At 45.9% G+C, this 24,277-nt stretch overlaps 1 pseudogene; it reads right to left on the reverse strand.

Moving 5' to 3' along the window:
- Positions 1 to 24,277, reverse strand: part of LOC119377375 (bifunctional 3'-phosphoadenosine 5'-phosphosulfate synthase-like) — a 63,607-nt pseudogene that overhangs the window by 22,154 nt on the left and 17,176 nt on the right.

The following is a 24,277-nucleotide window of genomic DNA, read 5'->3' on the forward strand; positions in this document are numbered from 1 at the left end:
TGCTGCAGCTATTTGAGCTGTAATATTCTTCGTGCCTGCTCTGGAGGTTTGTAATGTGGCGATTGTTGGCAAGGTGTTAAAGAAATGCAGTATACAGTAAAACTTCACTTGAACGAACTTCAAGGAACCCCATGGAAAAGTTTGTTAAAGTGAAAGTTCGCTGAACTGAAATAGCTATGTTTCAACTTGTTATCAGGAGCTAAAGAAAACATAAGTTGTTGAATGAATTTTGAACCCTTTTATTTGCAATGCTGCTTACTTGAATGTGAATACCTGCTTATTTAGCATGTTTTGAAGAATGCAGTACTCTTTTGCTGCACTTGTGCACTTTAAGGCTGCAGTGGTCATAAATTGAGTCACCGTGTTCAAGCTCTCGTAAACCTTTTCCGGCACAACACTCTGTTGGGCAGCGAAGGATTTCACTTTTCCAAGTACATCAGGGCTTCGTTGCTAAATTCTTGGTGCTTCCCCTACAGGGTTTACTTCTTCCGCCTCCTCCTCTCGCTGCAATCTCTTCTGTAGACAGGGTGAAGCATGTCTCATGCGAGAGTCACAGATGACATAGTTCTCAAAATGCAATGTGCTGTCTGTACCCATCTTTTAAACAATTTCTGATCAATATGACGTGAGAGGCATTGGATTGTGTCGCAAAATTGCTCGTAGAACTGAAATGCAGTCTGCACTAAATTCGTTAAACTGAATGCGTTATCATTGGGTCCAATGGCGCTTCGGTGGGGGACTTACAAAAAGTTTGTACAACTGAATAGTTTGTTAACTGACGTTCGTCAAGTGGTATTTTACTGTATAATGAAACCATGAACACCCTTGAACAACAGAATGAACACCCTTGAACAACAGAAGCTACAGGCTGGTGATAGCAATAAGGAGGCCACCTGGTACATCACTATCAGAAAAGTGATGCCCAGTCCACTGGGTGCAATAAATTTCTTTTCCCAAATGATAAATTACTTTTATTCAACAATAAAATCTGGCAAGCTAACAGTTTAAATGTAACATTTGACAAAAATATTGTCTGGCTGGGTAGAAGATTTGGGAAGTTGAAATGGCTCCAGCCACAGTTTGAAGAGAGCCCGACATTCTGGGACCGATTCGGTCCCTACATTTACAAGGAACTACATTTTCCATTTATAGCTGTGAAAATCTAATGTGCTATAAGTGTGGGTGTTAGAATCGATTAACTGCAGTAACACCAAGAAATCTAATTTTCAACTGCAACTAGTCTGATGCAGGTAACCTTAAATAAAGTACAGCCTCCTAAGAAGCTGAGTTATATGACGAGACTGCAGTGACAGTTTTGGAGCTGCTTAGTTAGCTACTCACCCAATCAGCCCCGCTGCTGGCACATGTGTGCATCCCTCTTTTGTCTAGGCAGAGTTCATTGTTTCTCTCTCCAAATTCAATATGCTCTAACAAGTATCTTATGAATAAGGACAGAATGCAACTGACCTTTGCATATGGACTGATGAAACTGGTGAGACATACGACACCACTGTCAGCAAAAAGCTTGGCAACCTCAGCCACTCGTCGTATGTTCTCCTCCCTGTCCTGGGAGGAGAAGCCCAGGTTCTTGTTGAGCCCGTGTCTTATGTTGTCACCATCAAGCGCATAGGCAGGAATTCCATGAAGACAGAGGTACTCCTCCACGCCAAAGGACACTGTTGTCTTGCCTGCACCTGACAGACCTGTGCACATACAAAAGCACACAAAGGAAAATGTTACTTTCCCTTGCAACCATGGGGCTCCATGCCTGATCAATTGGTCATAGCTAGTGCATGTATATGTGTGGCATAAGAAAGTTTTACAGTTGCAAATGTTATGGACTCTCAGCTTTCAACACGTGTGCAGGCTTCCTATCTTGCACAGGCTCTGTGGTTGCATCATGTCTGTAAGGAGGCTGCTTGAATGTTTCTTCACTGTCGCATTCAAACCAACGAGTGTAGAGATAGTTGCAGAATTCTGTATACTGTTACCACACAACAGAGTTCTATGTTCAATGGTGTAAGCATTTTGCCATTCTGTTAACAATGCCGCGACATTACAGTAGACTAGAAAGTGCACTAACTATAGCAGATACACACATTTTTAGCACACACTAAAGAACAAATATATGTCACAGAAGCTGAACCTCGGTACCACTTTAGACGGCAAGGGCTGTTTCCCTGCCTGGGTTCAAACTATGCATATAAAGTAGCTACAACAACAAGGCACTCAGTGACAAGTCATAGCAAAAAGTTGTGAAACAAGTCGTTACAAAGCCAGGCTGGGAAACAGGTACCACTGTTAATGGTAGTAGAAAAGTTCTGCTTTCATGGCTAATTTATTTTGCATACTGCTTCAGCATGGCCCAGAAATTTTAGAGGAAGTTACGTCCTCTTTGAACAGTACTTTCACTTCTCAAGTTATGAGAAGCAATAAAACTAGCTTCAGAGTTTTTTCCAACAGCCGCTGGTACTGCAGACCCACTCTGATGAATCGCCAATGAAAATTTTCACAAATGTGGATCATGGTGTTGGTGTGAATGTAAGAGGCCGTATCAGAAACTTAGCTGCTGCTATAATGGTATGGTCAAAGGCACTGCTACATTGGACACACTGTTTAAGTTTTGTTTTAGTGTCAGCTCACGAACTGTGACCAGGGACAAATGGTCAAAAGCTATCATGCAGTGAACACACTTCATTCCCCCTTTTTTTCTTACAGCGCATTGTCTGGTGGTCTCCTGCAGAGATTTTCACAAATGTGTGCTTCAGAATAAAGTGTTTTGCGTGCTCTCCTTTTTTTTTCTTTTCACTAGTGAAAAGGTTACTAGAAAAATCGCATGATGCCACTACATGGCAGACCCAGAGAGACAGCTACAATTTGAGTTAAAAAAAAAGAGGCTAGACACCAGCAGCATGTCCCTCTGGGCCTTCTTAAGTAATTTGAATTTTATGGATTTGATGACTATCCCTACAAGCACTAAATGTCACATGCACACAGGCTATTTGAAGACTGGCACACTACCTGAAGAGGCAATATGTTTGTCATGACATCAAGAGTTTTGATGGCAGTGGCATAAAGTCAATGAATAAATGGACAACATGTATGCAGTTAGCTTAACTACCTTTAGGACGTTAACAGCAATGAAGAGCAAATGCCAGCATGTAATTGAAGCTCTTGATTATTGCAAAAGCACCATAGTTTAAAAGAGGCAACAAGGGGTTACTACTCATTCCAGTGAAGTGATGTAATGACACTTACAAAGAGGCAGCTGTAATATGGGTAGCAACATGAAACTGTAGCATTGCTATGTAGCCATTTGAGTGTCAATGCATTATTAAGCAGTTTGTATGACATCTCCAGAGACTATGATATATTCACGTAAATGTTCCAGAGATGAGCATGGCGCAGTTTTTTAACATACTTATTATTATTATTTTGTAATGCCAGTAAGAGGAAACAGAGCGAAAATTCCGTAACAAGCAGCTAACCAAGCAGAAGTCTTTATCAAGACACACAAACATTCTACTTAAAAGCTTTGGCATGTCCAAAGGATCTCAGGAGGGTGACAGATGACCCCTACATATATTTTTAAGTGGATGCACCTCTCAGAAACAACTGTTCATTAGGTCAACCTTTTGGACGGAGCCTGGCCTTTGTCTTAAAAAAGGCCTGGCTCCAGCCGAAACATCGACTTAATAAACACTGCATTTTGAGAAGTAGATAACTTTTCATTTATAACCTAGTGGCCACCAAAGATATTTCTTCTACCCCTGAGGTGTACATATATGCCGAGTGTGTGTGCATATATATATATATATATATATATTACACACACACACACCACACACACACACACACACACACACCAGGAAAAAGTACTTCTGAATTAAACATATTTATAGATATTTTGCAACATATGCTTGCTGGAAAATGGGAGGCCAAGAAGTGCCTTCTGGGCCCTAAACATACCAGTGAACCAGATGGTGCAGCCGCGAAAGCCTCCCTTCTGGCCCATGATCTGACCTCGCTTGTCTCTGCTGACATGGTGCTTCTGGAAGACCACATTGGTGGACTTGTGGTTCTGCAGGCAGAAAACAGGACAAGCAAATTACTGTGTTGGAGTCCATCAATGCAAAATACATAGCAGTAAAGTGATGTATGCACAGCATACATCACTTTGCTGTGATATGTGAAACAAATAAGACAACTTTGCAGCACTGATGTCATTTGTTGACTGTCTGTAGTGTAGCCCACATCATTATTCCACATACAGTGCAAAGATAAGCAGCCACTGTCTGGCCTAAGCAAATGCCATTAAGAAAACAGAGAGCAAGCAATTTTAACACCTTACATTTTACTTTCCTGTAGATAACTGAAGATTGGAGCAAGCAGGCAAAAAAAAATTTAAAAATCTCAGCGCACATGGAAATGAAATACATGGTTCAAAATGATGCACCACTTAATTATATATTTAACAGACATGTAAACATAATCACAAAATAATAAATGCATTGATTTCTGCTCTATGCACTACATGATCTACAAAGTGCACACTTCAGCAAATAGTTTAATTTTAGTACTGTTGCCATAACAAACCAAATGACATTTAAATAACAGGCAGCTGGGAACTTTCCTTGCACTTTCATTTTAGTACTAACGTAAGCAGCTTTGTGCACGATAAAGAGAGCATGAACGAGGTTTTTGCACTTTGTTTTAATCATACAGTTCCTCAGGATAAATGCTACTAAATAGCGTAATAACATTTATGCATTCCATATTGCCGATTATAATTGCTGAACTTCCTACTAAGCTTTAATGGATGCCCAATGCAGTGTCCATGCGAGAAGAACTACTCGCCCACGCCTGTACAACCTTCTGTGTTAATTATAAAATTTCGACGTTAACCACAATCACACGTATTTCTTTCATATTAATTAGCCTAAGTTTTAAGTGAATACCCAACTTAATCGAACTTTGTTCGGAATGCCGTCACGGAACCGAGCAATAGCAATTTTCATTCCAAAGAAAGAGTTACAGCACACTGCTTCGCGGTTCTAATAAAATTCACAGTGCTTTGACACCGCTTTAGAGAAGGTAGAGTTTTTAATAACACAAACGAAGCTATCAATTACCTCACAACCAGAAGACATTATTTACTAAGATCGAAGAAACATAGTTCCTTCACCCTTATTCAACACTGGAATATCCCGAGTAAGCATCCCATTTTCCGTCAGTATAACCAGACGTCGCCAGCTGGAGAGCTCCAAGAAGGCCGGCTGCATGCGCGTACGATAGAGCGGTTTTCTTTCACAACATCCGCGACCAATCGGCGCTTTTGGGTCACGGTAGTTGAGCGGCGCAAGGCCACCAAGGAATTACCAGCCGCAAGGCAATTTTGTCTTCGTTGGCTGGAAAAAAAAAAAAAAAGACTGCCACAAGAGCTGCCTGTCCTACTGAAAGCAAAGAGCGAACGAGGGAATGCAAGCCCACGCCTGTGCAAGTGGACCAAGTCGTCACTTTCGGCCGGATGTTAATCAACAAAACGGTTCCCTCAGGTGTGCCGGACACGTCAACAATAATTACGCAATTGCGAGAACTATTGCGATAAACCGACACTCAGAATTCAACATTATCATACTGGCCTCACGTACGGGTGAAAAATTACGTAGACGTAGTCGGGCAACTGCTTATGCTCCTGCTTGAATTGCCCAAAATAAATCCGTATGTGTACTCACTGTCTCAAAGTTACAGCTGATATTCGGCATGATGAAGCTATCGAAAAGCAGCAGATAACACAGTTGCTTTCTCGACGCAGACGTAGCAGGGCTTCAGGCGCGACGGTAAAGTCATACGTTGAAGAGACGATGATGACACACAGTTGCTCTGGGCGCGCTCACGCAGCGGGCTTTAGGTGCGAGTAGTCGGTTATGTCATCTGTTGAGGAGACGCCGGTGAACTGCAGCTGGCTCGCCGAGCGTGGGGCACCGCCGACGAACAACAAGCAGCTGAGGGGATCCGATGCAACGCGCGGAAGACTACTCGCCAACAGAAGACTGCAGCGCCACCTTCCCATAGCAACGGCGGCAACGGCGGTCGGTCGGCGCTGACGCGACGCCAAGGTTACCCGCAGCAGCGACACGTATGCGAAAAATACAAACCGCCTCGTGCCATTTGTAGCCGCATATTTAGCACTTGGCAAGGTTTTCTAGGTGTGGTTGCTGGTGCTAGATAAAATGACCGTCATTTCTTTAACATCTGCGATAACGTCTCACGAAAACCTAGGCAGCTACCACTTTGGGCTGTCATATCGCTACTGTCTGCCAGAATTAATGCGAAATACTCAATTTCTACACGAATGCTTGACGTAAGCAACACGATCCTGGCGTACGTCGGTATCTCCCCCTTATATTTTTTTCCTTCGGTGCGCATTATTTCCGTTTTCACGGAAATGGTAAAGTTTATACAGTTTGGATGGCATCGACAGATGGAAGAAAGCGTTTGGAAGGAAAGCTTCCTATTGTCCGGAATTTTTATGCTCCGGAATCTCGTATGGTCCGGAATTTGAACCTGGGACAAACATCTTCAGTTTCCCTTGTAGCACAGTACAAACAAATACATGGATGACAATTTCCCCCATATGTTTTCCTATGCAATGTTCTTTCTCAAACATTTGGGATACACTGACATAAAATATCACTGCTACGTTTTTACATCGAGCTCCTGGCGGTTTGCACCGGGACGCGATAACGACATGTGTATATTAATAACGAAAAGAAAATATGTCGCCTCGCTCTCCCTAGTAGCACCAAATGTTGACACAACGTTGCCGCAACATTGGGAACGTTGCTTCAACGTAGTGGCGACATTGCGTGCTACTAGGGCTTGCACCAAGACAGTGCTCTTTTTTTCTTGTTCGGGAAATTGAGACAACACGCGATCCATTCCGTCCATTTCGCCAATTCAGTGCGCGCGCACACACACACACACACACACACACACACCACACACACACCACACACACATATATATATATATATATATAATATATAATTATATATATATAATATATATAGTATATATATATATATATATATATATATATCGGGATAGATTGGGGGGGGGTGCAGACTTCGCTCCACCAATTTCACTAACTTTTTTTTTCTTTTTTTTAAGAATGCGCGACTCCTCACTTTTGATACTGATACTGGTTAAGGCACTCGAGGTTTCAGTGTTAACCATCGAAATTCTGACGACGAGAAGCGAAGTACCTATATAAAAGAAATAGTTATTGATGTAGAAGACCCACCGGTAATGCAGCTGCGCCAATATTCGAAACATATTGTGTCTATTCTCTTATATAACAGCGGCAAAAACCTTACCAAATTGTTCATAAGCCCTATATGCTGCAGATACCTTAATGTTATGCTTTTAAAAAATTCAACTGCTCTCACCCTAAGGGTAAAAAAAAAACGTGTTCTCACTGAAAATCAAAGTATTCTTTCAACGGCGAGTCGTCAGCATAGCTTAGTGGCCAGCTTTACTTGGACCATGAACGGCGGTTCAACTCGCGTTTTTGTCAATACAAAGACATGATATTTTAATTTTATTCTGTGTTGGTATTCGGGATCTTGCTTGCGTTTACCGTGTTCACGAGTGCCGCAGGACATATACCTCACTGCGGCATATGCTGCATATTAATTGACCTTACAGATACTGTTCGGCAAGTCGGGATACAAGTTGATCCCCAGCTGCGGCCGCGGTGTTCAGACACAATGAATGCAAAAAAAAGTCCATATGGATATATATGCTGAGTAGATTTCGGCCCATGTTCAATAAAAATTAACATAACTTCGCTACGGTGTATCACTCATATAGGCAAGGTTAGCTCTGGAACGTAGAATACTGTTAATATTTAGAGGCGCCAGTGCAGCGATGAACACGTACCATGACGGCGGAACACGCGGTGAAGAATGTCCGTTCCAATACGTTCGCTCCAAACGTGAAAGCCAATACAATGAAAGAATAATCAGAGCCATCCAGAGAAATTTACATTGAATTTCAGTGAGAATGTAAACATAAAAAATTCTATAGAATTTAAACATCCCCCCCCCCCTTGCCACTGGCGGCGCGAATGGTTGAACGTTGCGACGTTGCGGACAATTTTCAAAATTCTATGAATTGCGCCTAGATTGAAGCCCTAAAAGGTATTCATTTATAACAATATATCGTTTCACAACTATCGAGCGCAACAAGGTAAGAGTTGGTATATAGAATGCATTTTGTTTGGAAGCACTTTAGGGCCGCCTTAGATAGGCACTGATTTCTCGTATGTATACTTGCCGCGGCTGACAAAAAACCTTTCCTATTAGCGAATGACCTGGTCGTTAACACATATATTCGATGAAATTTCTTAGCGTTGAGTATGCCGTATGGGAAGATACACAACGGATTAAGTTTTAAAGCTGTGGGTACATTGAAGATGCCATAGGAGTTTCCCAAATTTAGCATTGTTGTTGCGAGCAAATCGATCGGCTGCAAAATGCTGGTGCGCAGATTGCACCCGGACTTCGGAGGCACACTAGGCTGCGAAAATGTTCCACGCCGGAAATGCGTCTCTCATCGCTGAGAGTGCCTATGAGGCGAACACGATCGAATAACACCGGTCGCTGAAAATTTCGTGCTAAGGTTTGCCTGGTTTCGCAGGCAGCCTCAAACAGAAATATGAGGCCCAATCCTACCGCTCTTCTGGCCTTGCAAGCTCCGTTGAGTCAACGTACTTCTAAGACTGAGTGAGTCTTTCACTGGGAAATCGCTCACCAGAAGACTCAACACCAGGCACAGATCTCATTTCTATGCCGCGCTAAACCCATTAGAGTTCCTGGGTGTTAAAAGCCCCAAAATAAGGAAACAAATTGTGGCCCGCCTTGGATGCTAGAGGACGTTTCTTGCGACCTTGGTATTCCTATGTTCACCTTCTTCTGAAGCGCCTTGCCTGGTGCTCGAACATTTCTATATGAAGTATCCCAACCATCCACATACGGGGACAGTTTCGTCAGTGTGGGACACTAACAGCTGTGCGGTGGCATACTGGATCGCATCAGTTGGGGCAGCATGCTCAGACCGTTTGGACCATCTAAAGTATTCAACGATTGCAGAGATGTGCAGCTATTACTACTCCTTTTTGCAAGCTAAAGAATGGTAACTTAATAGAACTTTTGTTGGGCTAGTTGGTACATGCTTACTGAAAACCAAAAAGACGCGTACCATCAAGGAAAAAAAGGTAAGACAGGACAGAAAGGGCGCCCTTTCTGTCCTGTCTTACCTTTTTTTCCTTGATGGTACGCGTCTTTTGGTTTTTCACTAAAGAATGGTCTCGTACAATAAGTCGTTATTCTCTCAGGATTTCATGTCAATGTAACAGCCAACAACTATCTCGTGGGTCTCCCCCAACAGGTTTCTGCCAACAGTCATTAGCATCGTTGAAAGAGGCTGCCAAAAAAGGAATTAGAATACATTCCAGTGGATGCCCTCGCATGTTTTTATCACCGGCAACGAAAGAGCATGATGCACTAACCAACGAAGCACTTTCAAGGCAACCAAAAATAAGAGCTCCTGTGAATGAGCAACAACCAAAAGAGGCAATACGAGGTCATTTTCGATCTCTATGTAATTCGCCGCATCAGCCCTGCGTATAAGAGGACTCAACCGCGCCGAGTCAACTTTACAGGGCGAGAAGGAGATCGGCCTGCACTCCTGCATGGACGTTTAAAGCAAGTGGTGCTACCTCTCTATTGTGCACGGACGGAATGTAATGAAGTGTAGGAGGAGGAAAAGAAAAAAAACGAAAGGACAAAGGATGTTAGCCAGGCTCAGACCGGCTGGCTACCCAATGCTGGGTAAGGGGAATGAAAGACGACAGAATAGAGACGTCATAAAAAAAGGACAATAATACGATAAACCACACTGCTTACTAGTTGTCCGCAAGAAGCGCAACAACGCTCTCAAAGCTTCGTGCCGAGGACGGTTTCGGCCAGTCTCCTTTTGCTCCGACAATGGCCGATTGTCAAGTCTATCTAACACTTTTGACAGTTTCTTTTCTTGGTGCGCTGAAGCGAGGACACTCACAGAGAAGTGAGATACAGATCACTACATATGGTCCTGCAAGCGCTTTTGCAGTGAAAGCAGGAAGATGATGGTCAGAATGGAAAAAAGGAGTGTTTCCCTACGAGTGCACTGGACAGATTGTGTTTGCAGAAGGTGCGCGGATGGTTCTCCAGGAAGTGTCGGTTGTTCTTTTACATTATTTGAGAAAGGCTGGACTAAAGGGCGAGACAGACGGTACGATTTTCCATGCGATGCGACGTCCGAAACGGCGGTGGGGAAACCGGAATGGTGACCTTCATAGCATCGGAACAGCCACCATTCCCTCTCCCCCACCGCCGCGTCGGCCGGCACATCGCAGGGAAATCATACCGTCTGTCTCAGCTTTAAAAAATATAATACCAGAAAGAGACGCTCGGGCGGAGCAATTGCCGGCCAGGTAGGCCAGGCTAAAACTGCCTGCATCAACAACATCACTACCACCACCACCACAGCGGAATCGCCTTTTTTTGCCGGAAATTGCGGTCGCACTTGGCGCATGGGCGTCTTGTCTCGAGCTTTTCTTCACTGGAACTTAGGCTTGCATCAAGGCTTCACAAATGCGCTCGTATTTTGAACTGTTTGTTGCTATCACACATGATGTAATGTTCTTTCAAAAGAATGTTGCGCAAATCCACTAGGCGCTCATTTTAAATGAGCCAACTTATGTCCAACGACCGGAATTCTCGCGAGTTAAAGCTTTTTCATTATTTCTAGAAATCGCTAACATGTAAATTATAAAATTGTAGGCCGCCTCATGTAACATCGGAATCAAGCATTTATTTCGGGCTAAAATTTGCCTGGTTCTCTCAGCCCCCCCTCCACCCTCCACAAAAAAAAAAAAAAGAAAAAGCCTGCGAAACGTGCAATGATGTGCGCTGCCCCGCGCCGCTATCAAGCGCTTCCAAGCGAACTTTGATGGATGCATGACTACATTCGTTTATCTCGTTTCGCAAGAAAGAGACGCTGAGAAGACTGCGGCAGACCTGAATGATCGTGCTTTGCCGGTCGCCCAGTCTATTCAGAGCTGTCGCCAGTCGCTGACTTCCGTGAGGGCTGCTGTCGTCAGTACGAATGGGGGTAAGTGGCCTTGACGTGCTGAGACCACTTATAACAGCTACAGATGTGCACATTATCCAGTTACGTACCATAGTCATTTAAAATCAAAGGAACTGATAGGTCCCCTAATGCTGCACAAAATGCTGGACCATAGATCACCCCGCTCCGAACTCTATATTTACATGGGGGGAAGATGTGTGTCCTTGCCCCGCCACTGTGGTCTAATGGTTACGGCGTTTGACTGCTGACCCGAAGGTCGCGTGATCAAACCCCGGCCACGGCGGCTGCATTTTCGATGGAGCGAACATGTTGAGGCCTGTGTACTAAGATTAGGTGCACGTTAAAGAAACCCCAGGTGGTCGAAAATTTCCGGAGCCCCCCACTGACGGCGTCCCTCATAATCATATCGTGGTTTTGGGACGTTAAACCCTAGCCTTTGTAAACTATCACCCCGTTAAATAATAATATCTGGGGTTTAACGTCCCAAAACCACGATATGATTATGAGAGACGCCGTAGTGGAGGGCTCCGGAAATTTCGACCACCTGGGGTTCTTTAACGTGCACCTAATCTAAGTACACGGGCCTCAGACATATTCGCCTCCATCGAAAATGCAGCCGCCGCGGCCGGGATTCGATCCCGCGACCTTCGGGTCAGCAGTCGAGCGCCATAACCACTAGACCACCGTGCGGGGCCAATATCACCCCCGTTTATCGTCGTATCGCGCACGACTTCGCCATGTATAGAATGGTTCGATACAGGGGCGTAGCCAAGGGGGGTTGGGGGGGGGGTTCAAACCCCCTCCGAAATTTTCAATTTTGCTTGCGTATACATACACGCACACATACAAACGCAACGCACGAACATACCTAACGCATGGGTGAACCCCCCCCCCCCCCCCCCCGAAAAACATTTCTCGCTACGCCCCTTGGTCGATAGTCTTCGCGACATAACTGACGGGTGAGATAAGCGTCAGCATGTGCTGACGCAACCATGTTTGTCTGAGGCGGCACTGAGCATAGCTTTAACCTTTTGCAGGCCAAGCATCATCAACTATTTAGCATCGAAAACATCATTCGCTGGTCGTATAGCTCCGCAAAATGCATTAAAGGGACATGCGACTACAGAGCGCAAAGCTGAGTTATATTAACAAACAAACAAACAACAACAACAAACAAACAAAAACAAACAAACAAACAAAAAACAAACAAACAAACAAAAACAAAGCAAGCAGCAAGCAACAAACAAACAAACAAACAAACAAACAACAAATAAACATTGCAGGCGCTCCGATCTACAGAACGAGAGAAGTGTGTAATTAATAGTCGTAACTGCGTCGTAACGGTATCCCTGCTTATAAATTGCATCAACCCCAGCCCCCGCCCGACTGCTTATCAATGCGTAAGCGACGTGTTTATAGGCCGGCGACCACCAAAAAGCGTCGAAGCCCCGAGATAATGCAAGGCAGTCCTGTATCCATCAAAGTTCGCTTGGAATTCAGTATAGCTGCAGGCGAGCACGTGTCCAATTTATATCGCGTATTTCGCGGCTAATAAGTGCTTGATTTCGAGGTCATTTGAGGCGGCCTACCCCCTCAATTGACGTGTCAGCGACTCATGCAGTATTTAAGATATTGGGGAATTAAAAACAATTAATTAATCCATTAATACATAGTGAGGAAAGGTACTTGTAAGTGCACATGACTACCGCCAATGTGCAGTCGTAAAGACTTTTCTAGAGCGCTCGGTTAAGGTTTTCAATCTTGGTACAAGTAAGCTGGTACGCCCGCAGTGCATAAGTGGAATGCAATACCACACAAGAAAAACAAATGCGAGGAAAGCTGACAAAGTTACAGTGAGATTACCTAAAGCTGTTTTAAAAGTCATAATTCAGTAATGTCGACTACATCCCCTGACAGGTTTTTCCAGTGTTCACAGGTGCTGGGAACAAACAAATTAAAACACTTCGGGTTGACATAAAGGAACTATGAGAATGATCAAGGGGACTGGTGTCGTTAGAAGTGTCCTATATATATATAGTACGGAAAAGCTTGCGAAAAAGACATATACGAACAATTAATCTGCGGTGTGACAGCGGTGGTAATGACAGGGTACTTTTCGGATGGCAATACGGCACGGTACGGATGACGATTGAAAAACGCTTAGAACAGACCCTATAAATCAGCCTAGAATCCTGAACACTTTCCTTATTATTATTCTTTCATTGAATCGCAAGGAACTCAATGCGTTGTTGCTATACAACGCGGGCGTCAGGAAGTCGACCAAGTTCCGGGACCTCCTGCGCACTCAGGCTATAGCGCGTCAATTATCCCTTTTATGCACACACAACCGCAAAACCTTCCACACGCGTGGCCGCAGTGTCGCCGGCGGCGAAGCGGGATGCTCGCCTGGCAGGCGGTGGCCTTCGGCGTCTGCGCCCAGCCAGCCGCGTCGGTAGCCTTAATGGTGAGCTACGTCCGGACCCTGACGACTCGCGCACGCAGTGGCCGAAGCCAATCGACGGACACTCGCGCACCCACAAGCGAGCGATAACGATGCGAAAATTGCGCACGCGAAGGACGTGGCTAGTTGAAGTCCAAATGCATGGAACAGGCATGTCACTGACGACCATGGGTCTCCTGTTGACAAGGAAGGCTCGAGAGCGCTCCTCCACATCACGCGGTTCAATTCTTCTCGCACGGGTTATCGCCGCCGATAGCGCGGCAGCATACCTCCAGCGCACCACCCGCCCCACACGAAAACTTTCCCATCAGCACCCCGGCTTCCCACAAACGAGAAATGGGTGCTGCGGAACGACCGAAAAGCGGCCCCATTTTCGTCGGCTTTGTTTTCGCTAAGTCCTTTCTTTTACTTTTTGCCGATTTGTTTTCGCTCGCAGGACCGAAAACAAATCGGAAAAAAGTAAAAGAAAATACTTAGTGGCACCTCGTCTATAGCCATTACGCGTGCCATATGAAGTGTCAAATATGGATGCATCAGGGGCGTTGCAAGAAATTCATTTTTGTGCATATATGCTGAAGAGGTTTCTTTCAATGGGCCAAACGTACTTGGGGAAGATAAGAGACACAACTTAGCGGTTAACGTAATTTTATTTGACAATGGTTTCGACCGGTTGCAAATGTAAAATCTAAAACATTCGATGGGGTTGAAACCCGCAACCCCGCTTTGTCTACGCCAATGTGCTCCAATTAACCGTTCATTAGCAGCATCTGATTTAAGATAGCAACGTTCGGGCAGGTTTTGGGGGTCGCATTCTGGGTGACTTTGCGGGATATCAGTTTCAGAGCGCGTTTGACATGGTTAGGAGACTGACATGTCAGATGCATGCATGTCGCTCCAGGGGCGTAGGCAGAAAATTTTTTCGGGAGGGGAGGGGGGGTCACTACCTTGATCTGAAGTGAGGGACGGGCAGGCACATGTGGTCGAGTGTCATTTTGGACTCTATATGCAATGGCAAAAAAGAAATTTTCGGGGGGGGGGGGGGCTACGCCACTGTGTCGCTCCAACGATGAGACGTGACACGCTTGACATACTGCTTGACAAAAGTGACAGTATACCCTAAAGGCGATCGACCGACTGGTAGGGGTTCACGATCGCGTGAGGCGCCGTAAAGCGAAGAGAACCGCCCCCCCCCCCCCCCCCCCCATCCCTGCGGAATGCAGCTGCTGCAGCTCGGAATGATCTCTTGTTCAGCTGTGTCACAGCCGCGGAGTCACCATGGCAGCAAGCGATCGGCCCAGAATATACGCAAGCTGTCGCCCAACTTAATTGCACGTCAGTTCAATACAACGTTCGCTGACTTCGAAGATAACTAAACGTGCGCGCTGAATCGGTGCCGTCGTCTAATCTATAGCGTCACGTATGATGAAGAAGATAGCTCGTAATTTTGTTGCGATTTAGTGAAAATGTGCAACTTCCATTTTCGGCGGCGCAATTGGTCCTCTTTAGCACCAGCCAGTCTGAAAGTACGCGCTTGCACTCTAGATCGGCCGCGTTTTTGTGGACTTTAGCGTCTGGGCGTCGTTTACATCTCCGGCTCGTTCTCTCTCGCGCGCTATGTACTCTCGATTCTCAGGCTTCGCGCAACGATAATTCGGTACACCCGATAAATTGTTCTTTCTTCTTTCTTTCCTTTCCTTTCTTTCTGTTCTTTCTTTCTTTCTTTCTTTCTTCTTTCTTTCTTTCTTTCTTTCTTCTTTTTCTTTCTTCTTTCTTTCTTTCTTTATTCTTTCTTTCTTTCTTCTTTCTTTCTTCCGTGCAGCTCCACTTGTAGCCACGGATGATTTAATAGGGGTCTGCCCAGAGGACCCGGAGCCAGCCAGAGTCCCGGGGAGATGTCGAGGAGAGGAACCAACCCGGAGCTGTTACAGTAACGTTTATTTACAAGGTAGCGTGTTGCTACATGATGGGGTTAGCATCATGGAAGCTCTCGGAGCTCGTGAGAGCTTGAGAGAACTTGTGAGAGCTCGTCGGGAGCGCATCGGCGCTCGCATTTTATTTTCTGGCCTTCCAGGGTTCCCTGTAGGAAAAAAACAATGGAGGCCAGGACAGTCCAATGAAATGTCCATCTTCACCTCCGCCCCAAAAGGGGAAGGTGAAACGCCGCCTCCTTCCCAACCCACGAAAGGAGAAAGAGGCACGTCCAGTCCGTCCCATGGCGAGGGAAAAACACTGCCCATCGCGCACTACACGGCACAGCACGAAGACGTCGAGTCTTACGTGGAAGTCAATTCGTAGGTCTGTTGCAGTGAGGGGTATGCGGCGCCAGGTAGACCACGAATTGTGGAAACAGCGGCAACAAGGCGCCACGGAGAACGTGGGAAATGCATCCGCAGACGGTTCCCAGACGCTGGGCCCTTTGTCCGGGCACCTTGACGACAAAGCAAGCCGCCTCGACGGGCCAACAACTCTTCCATAATCCGTCAGTCGGTCAGGCGTGACCCAAAGGGTTTTACGAGGGGCGCAGACAACCTGAGAATATTAGACGAACGACCTTCGTGTTGTCGCCGCTCTTGGTGCATCTCTGGAACCGCTGACCCGGAAGAAATCAGGGTAGTCCTAGCCGCAACGTCTCAATGCGTCAAGCGGTGCCAAAGCCAGGCAGGCCGATCATAACACGGAGGGAAGGGGGAAAGTCAAAACAATGTGATTTTTCATACTCCAGCCGGCTAAATTACCCTGCTATTGGTGGACAGTAAGTATAGGTTCATTCTAGCATTTGCTTTGTTGCTGGATTTTTGCTTTCTGAGTACGTTTGGCGTCTGTTGGGAAACTAAGGCTCCAACGAAATGCCCAACTCATCGGTCCTCGATTATCTAAATATTCCTAAATTACCCCCCCCCCCCCCCCAGATCATGACCCACGCCACCTTTCATGCCTCATACAAATGAGCGAGCTGGGTCGTGTACTGCCCGAATAACTGCGCCACATTCTGCGGCTGCTCACAGTGCGCGACGTCTGCCCCATCCAGGGCGCGTTGCGCTGCTGTCATGGCAAGGTGCGCGCCGCTCACGTAAGCAGCCTGAAAATTTCCTCAAAACGCGTGCTCCTTCTCGCGTGTATCGTGTCTCGCGCTTCTCCTTGCATGCAGCTGCAGAAACCGAAACCCTCGTCAGTATAAACAAGCACTCAAAAGGGGTATTCAGACGGGGGAGGAATGCTCGGGGGAGACGGGGGGGTTGCGGATCACGTGACCACGACGTCACGGATTAGCGAGTGGGCGTGACCCCCCCGCGCCTCGGAGGAGACGGGGACGTTTTCCCGAAAGGAAAACAATCCCCCGGCGGTGGGGGATGTGCGGAATTTCTGGCTCTGTTTGGCCACATTGTTGCACTTGCTCCTGCAGAGAACGGCAGTGGGTGTCCAGTCTGCAGTTGGGGTCATCTGTAGCTGGGGTCATCGTCGTCAGCAGCTGGTGAAACGGGCGGTACAAGCCACAGGGTATCTGGTAAACACTGGTCTCCCCCTCCGTTCGCCCCGTCCGTGTGAGGGGGGCATTTGTGGCGACTTCCTCGCGAGTTGACGTCACTAGGCTCCGCCTTTACCCCCCGAGCATTTCTCCCCCGTCTGAATACCCCTTTAACCACAGATGCACAACGAGGAGAGTTTTCGTTACAAAACCAGGGTTCATCGCTTCTTCGAAAAACTAATGGACCCGTAATTTGTTTCCTGAATCATGCCGAGTGGGGTCGACGGTGAGCGGGCAGTTGCGAAAGCCGTGTTGGACAGCGATTTGTTGTTGCGGATAGGTACACGCGCAAGCCCGGATCACGATTGTCTGTACAGTGATCATTGGGCCGCCGTCTATTGCGAACAGAAACACTATAGCCGACGCCGAAATGAGACCACGTGCCCCATGCTGCATGCTGCGCAGTTCGCAGCCAGCCACTCGACCACTCTATGTAGAAATGTGCGACATGCCGTGCACAATCTCCCAGCCGTCTTTCCTCACCAACACAGGATCACCATAGCGACCGGAAGCTGCGATGCTGAATGGTTCATGGAACGGGGTTGCACTGCCGAAGCACTGCATGAAGTGCTCGGACAGGAGCAGTATAGGTTTAGCCGGAGATGCACGGCCGTTTTCTGCTTCTCTCTGTCTCTTTTACAGCGAAAGCTGTCATGAGGTCACAACAGCCGAATTTGGTCCGTAGTTGTCCGCCGCCGTGTCCGTAACCGCTATCGCGCGAAATAAGAAAAAAATTGCGGGAAGTTCCCACTAAGTCGCGCAAAGCTTCGCAAAGCGATGCTGGTCGATCCTCAGGTCTTCTTTCTATCTTTTTTCTCTTTTTAATCCTTTATCTATTTCTTTGATTTCGCTTCTTTCTCTGGTTACTTTCTTTCTATCTTTCTCTCTCTTTAGTTATTTCGCCCTCTTTCTTTGATTCTGTTTTCCTCTCTAATAAATATAGAAGCTTGAGCGAGTTGGTACATCATCATGCGTAAAGTGCAGCGCGCACGGGAAACGACGGACGAAAGAGAACAAGCAAGCAGGACTAGCGCTGGCTTTGAACTGAAATTTTATTGGAAAGGAACAATGTAAATTATCACAACCATGCCGGCCAAAACAAAAAAGAACAGTTTTTTTCTCTTTCTTCTCTCTCTGTTTTTCTTCCCTTTCTTTCTGTCGACTTCTCTCTTTCTCTGTCTTTTTACGCTCCATCTTTTATAAAGGTCGTGTTCGTTGATCGCCGAATTGCGTTGGAGGCCCTGCGTTCATATCTTCCGGCTTGATTCGCAAATATTTTTGTTCGTCACAACTATTCCTAATTACGTAGTCGCTCCTTCCCTAGCGTTCGCAATCGCAAGTATACTTGTATATACAGCCTGTGTCCGTTTTTATCAGAGAAGATTTTGCGCGTATATACCTTGTTCTCAAACAACAGACATCATCTGTCATGTTACTTTTTCTTTCGTAAAAACTCTGAGCTATCTACCGTCTCGGTCCAGAATGCTAATGAGATATGCCACGTTGATCACACGAATTCTCTTCGGGGCATGGAAGCGGACGAGAAGCGTTAAAACCGGAAAGGCGCACAGGATAGATTACTATGTTTGGGGACAAGATAAGCCCGAAGAGTGGAAACTCCCTTGTTTTTTTTTTTCAAAACGTGCACAAACAGCACCTCCTGCGTGCGAATCAAGACTAATATATTCATTCTGAATCGTCTGCGTGGGTGTGCGGCACTGCTTTTACGCAAAATTGGATGCAAATCGAATCGTGGCGGTACCGATCGGCATATCCTTTGAAGACCAGTGTAACACTCAACAGAGTTTTCGAATAATCTTCGAAAGATACGTGGCCTGCGTTCATGTTAGATTGGAAATGTTCTGAATGAAATAAGTGCTTGCCTTGTCCTAACAACGATAGTACGGATTCGTAATGCTGTGTTGTTATTTAAAATTTATTTAAATTATTGCATTATGTTGCTGAGGCCACGGGGAAGGATAAGTCGGTCATTATTCATGTGCAGAGAAATCGTAGCATGCACTGGTACTAAGGTCATGTTTTACGTAACACACACACACACACACACACACACACACACACACACACCACACACACACACACACACACACACACACACACACACACACACACACACACACACACACACACACACACACCACACACACACCCACACACACACCCACACACACACACAACAGCAACAATAATAATAATAATAATAATAATAATAATATAATATAATAATAATAATATAATAATAATAATAATAAGAAGAAGAAGAAGAGAAGAAGAAGAAGAAGAATTGTAGGTATACTTTTTATGGGAGAAATTACGATTTGCTCAGAACTATAATGTGTCGTAACGAGGCACCTCATTTGCATAAAATCCAGATACGTTTAACGTTTCTGCTGCTTATATGGGATAAAAGTGTGTGACACCTATCGAACATAGCGACACCTTCTCATGAGCGTTTCACTATGCTGCATGATGAGCCGCTTCCCCAATGAGCAAGCCACGCTGTGCATGCACAATGCTAAGTTGCGCATTTGCCGACTAATAAAAAGCGAAATAATATCCACGACCTACCTATGTGCAGAATGCAATCGAACAAAACTAGCTCTTTGTATTATCCCACAAGTGTATGCAGAAGCGTGCAGGAAGTGTCTTGAACGGGCAGCGCCAACCGTATACTGCTTTCGCTTTGCTCCAGGCAGGAAAAGTGACTCTTTCATATATTCGAAGCGTAAGGAAACGCGCGAGAAAGACTAATTACAGGCAGTGCATTGTCAGTATATCGAGGTATCAGAACAAGTGGAAGCTTAAATCTATAGGCGTGAAGACTTGCGTGAAAAAAAAAAAAGAACAATATATATTATACTGCTTATATCTTGAAGACAGCTGTTACAGCTTAATGCCGTAGTGTCCGAAAAGAAATAAACACTGCATTGCTGAAAATTTTCTTTCACGTCCACGCTATAGCGACTATTTGGCATACGCGGTCAGAGCCTTTTTTTTTCCTCCTCAAATTTCAATTTCGCTATTCAGTTATTGCCGCTCTATTGTGCATTTTTTTGAAGCTATAGTTGGTTCACAAAACAAACCCCAGTATGTTCGATTTGTTATAATTAAACTATGATGATGATAACGTCATAATTATGGCATTCGAATGTTCGAATATTCCCGCGTCCCAACGCCGCACGTGAGCCGACGAGGAAAGTCTCCGCCAATACAAAGTGAAGGAGGCCTGTTTTTAGTAACATCCATTGCGTGGTCATCGGTAGCTCAGATATACAGGATCACGCCTATACGGGCCACACCCTGAATATTGGCACGTGAAGGCACAGCAAAAGAGTCTAAATGAGAATGAGCGCTCGAGTTGCGAAGCTCTCACTGGCCACCCATGTACTTCTCCTATATAGAGAAAAGTGGGGAGGGAACAGCATAAGTGGCGTGCTTGTTTCTACGCGTGCATGCAATCGGAATGAAGCGGCGAACGGGGAATAATTGTAAGTTGCACAGAAACGGCACGAGTTTACGTAACCCAGCTGTTCACGAGTGCACCCATCAGCAAAGTTGCTGCGTTGCCGGTAAGATGTATCGCGGAATGACGGAGTATCCGCCCAAGTAACATTGAGGCTGCGTTGCGCAACGACCGTTCTCCGGTTCCACCTTCGCCGAAGCTAACGACACGATTTCTCTTTCATTACAGGCGCTTCGGGAGCTCGGCGCACCGGCTTTGCAGAAACGCGTGTAACGTAATTCGAAAACGACGGCAAACTGACACTCTTATCAGTGGCTAGAGCCAGTGTGCGCGGCCCTCGTTTGGCATTGTCGCAAAACTTTCGCGGCGAACGATGCCCTGAGCCAGAACAATAGGAACAGGGACAGTATATCCACTTTCGGTGGCACTATCACTTTCCATGAGATTACCGACGGCCTTCACGAGTGACAACGTTTCTGGCACACTGTCCCATAGCACTTGCGGCTGGCGCTGTGCCAGACCGCTGCGGACCGTAGACAGCCGACGTGTGCGGTGCTATACCGTATCGGTGAAATATCGCGAAAGTGAAAGTAGGCTCCGCAAGTAGCGATCGCCCGGTAATAACGCTCCACAACAAGATAACACATTCTATTTTCGTGCAAGCAATCGTTTAACTCTCACGTTTCAAGTATGCACGCAACCTAAGGCTGCTTTTCAAAATTCGTTCTTTTTTGTCTCCTTCAAAATAAATCTCTTGCGCGCCTGCCGCGGTGGCTATGGTGAATTGCTCTGGCGTTGGGTCGCTGAGGTCGCTGGTTCGATACCTGACGCGGTGGCCGCATTCTGATAGGGGCAGAATTCAAATACTCTCGTTACTTAATAGCGCTTCGATAAAGAGAGAGAGAGAACATAACTTTTAAACTTTCTATAGAAAGGGCTATAAACGAGTCAAATAAAATCGGGTTGTTGGTTTGCGCCTATGTTTTGTCTTTTCTTGTCGCGGTGTTTAGCGCAACTCCTAAGAGGTTAAAGCCTTTGCCAACAAGCTCAATTTTCAACCCTTCTGAACTTGCATATCGGCTGTTTTGCCTGTGCTTTGTAGGCAGTCTCAAAATTCCTATGTTTGCGGCTGACTGACTAAAATAAATACCTCACATCGGTGTCACTGGCAGCAGGGGCGTAGCCAGAAATTTTTTCGGGGGGGGGGGGGGGTTCAACCATACTTTATGTATGTTCGTGCGTGCGTTTGTATGTGTGCGTGTATATATACGCAAGCAAACTGAAAAATTTCGGGGGGGGGGTTTGAACCCCCCCCAACCCCCCCCCCCTTGGCTACGCCCCTGACTGGCAGACGGAAGCTTCGACAACTGCAATCATTCGCTATGCGTGATTTGCTCTATTTCACTTTCGAGATATGTTCTGCCATCCAAAGACCAACACGTGAGTAATTATGATGCATGATATGCGAACTCTCTTGTTGCATGAGCATTTATACTGTAAAAGTGAGATGAGGTATGCGGTTGTCCATACATGTGCCAATTTCGTACTGCTTTGTGATTATTCACGACTTCACGATGACAACTACCATGTAAGAGAAAAGGAGTAGTCGGAGCCACACCTATAGGCACCAACCTCCGCTCAAATGTATCTATTAAAAAATTGTTCTGCTTATTCCGCTTAGAAAATCTTGTACCGATATCAGACATACTTGCACGTAACATGTTACGAGTGTCGGTTACTTGTAATGATATATAGTTTTGTTAGTTCACAATTTTTTCCCCCTTCAGCAGTGCCGCGTGGATGGCAATTCAATTGCACTTTTCAGTATGATCAATCCTAGTCACGCTAGTCCTTCACTTTATTCACATACAAATAGTAAACAGTGACACTACAGAGGCGGAACAGTTAATGCTGCCAACGAGAGCACTTCTTTGCGCAGTACAACAAAGATCGAGAAGCAAGAAAGCACACTCAGATATGCCACGAATAGCGAGCCGGTACATTTCGAAAATACGCAAGGAAACATATATACGTAAAGAATAGAGGCGTCAGTTACGAAAGGGTAGAGGTGGGATTGGGGGGTGGGGTGGCGCACTCCACCCCCCCCTCCTTTTTTGGGGTCGCCTACCATCATAGGCGTGCGCAGGGTTCCCCTTCAAGGGGGGCGAAGGTTCGTCGCAGCGCCCCCCTCCCAATTATGTCAGTGTATGGCACTGACATTACGCCGCTCCCCCCGAGTCGCAGCGTGCCCCCCCCCCCCCCCCCGAGCGCATGCCTATGCGTACCGTAGCAACCCTAATCAGCGGATGCATTTTGTTCTAGGTGCGCAATCTAATGCTGCAATGAATCTTGCACAAGCTTCCATATTTCATTCACAACAATGACAGGTTTATTTTATGTAGCTCTATCTCAATTCTGTTTGTCCTAAGGGACCTTAGTTTGTCTGGCTCAACTGCCAACCCCCCCCCCTTCATGCAAATGGGAAGCTACCCCTCCGCACAGCTGGAATTGGAACTAGATCAGAAATCAGCTTAAGGGCATTTCGACGGAAAACAGCGCAGAGCTCTCAGCTAGCTGAAGCTCCCGCGAGGAACAGGATTACGGAGAATCTATACATGCAATGTCTGCCAAAAACAGCCGGAGAAAATTTTGCGGCAAACAGGGCAACCGCTAAAGAAACAACGAAAGAAAACAAACGAACGAACCATGGACCAACTAATTTTGCAGCACACATGTTTGCGAAGATCGAAAGAAGAGCAAAAGCTGCTTTTTTTCAATTGTCCAATATCTTTTGAAATGTGTCATGGTAAAGGCACTCAATTCTGTTTGAGCAGAGCACTTGGAACTGTCAACTTATTATTATTTATTTATTTATTTTTTTTGTAATGCTGTACATGACAGACACCTGAACAGTATGGTTCAAGTGTGTAAAGAAATTCTAGCTTGAACAGAATTCTGTTGTCGACACAGTTGATATGCATCCATAAGCTGGAACCCTAGAATGAACGCCGGAATTTTGTGTATTTAAATCATTAACGTGGAGGCCTTGCGTATACGGGAATAAGCTAACGTTAGCTAAGTTTAAAGAGAAGGAAAAAAAAATGAACTGGTACAATATACGGTTATGAGGCTTACGTGGTGTTCTGTCATCTGCCCTCTTCCGTAACATTTCTGTGAGCTGATTGCTTCACTAATTAGGGAAAAAAGTTAAACGATCAGCATTAGTTGGCTAACATAAGTTTGAACGTAGTATAGAGATTCCGGGTGGAGTTCGCCTATCGTATCAGTGACATGACATCCCGAAAAGGCAACTCGTAGGAGCGCTTTCCGTTTTCCAGCAGGTGTGGTTACTTTCCGCTAAAGAGAGCAGAAATAAAATAGAGGAATAGGCAGAACGAGCAGCGGTTGAGGCATGCAAGCAGGACGTGTTCTAGGGGCAAGCGCAGCTGGCTGTGTTTTAATTCCTTTTCAGCGCGCCCACAAGCGTATAGCGGTGGTTGGGCGCGCTGCGTCGTGTTCTGTGTCCGGAGACAGACACACACGCAGCTGTGTGTCTACTCGCCGAGTCCTCGTCGTGCGGAGGACGGTCTGCCCTCGTAGGCAGCCT

Source organism: Rhipicephalus sanguineus, unplaced genomic scaffold (genome assembly GCF_013339695.2).
Source record: "Rhipicephalus sanguineus isolate Rsan-2018 unplaced genomic scaffold, BIME_Rsan_1.4 Seq442, whole genome shotgun sequence".
Lineage (NCBI taxonomy): Eukaryota > Metazoa > Arthropoda > Arachnida > Ixodida > Ixodidae > Rhipicephalus > Rhipicephalus sanguineus.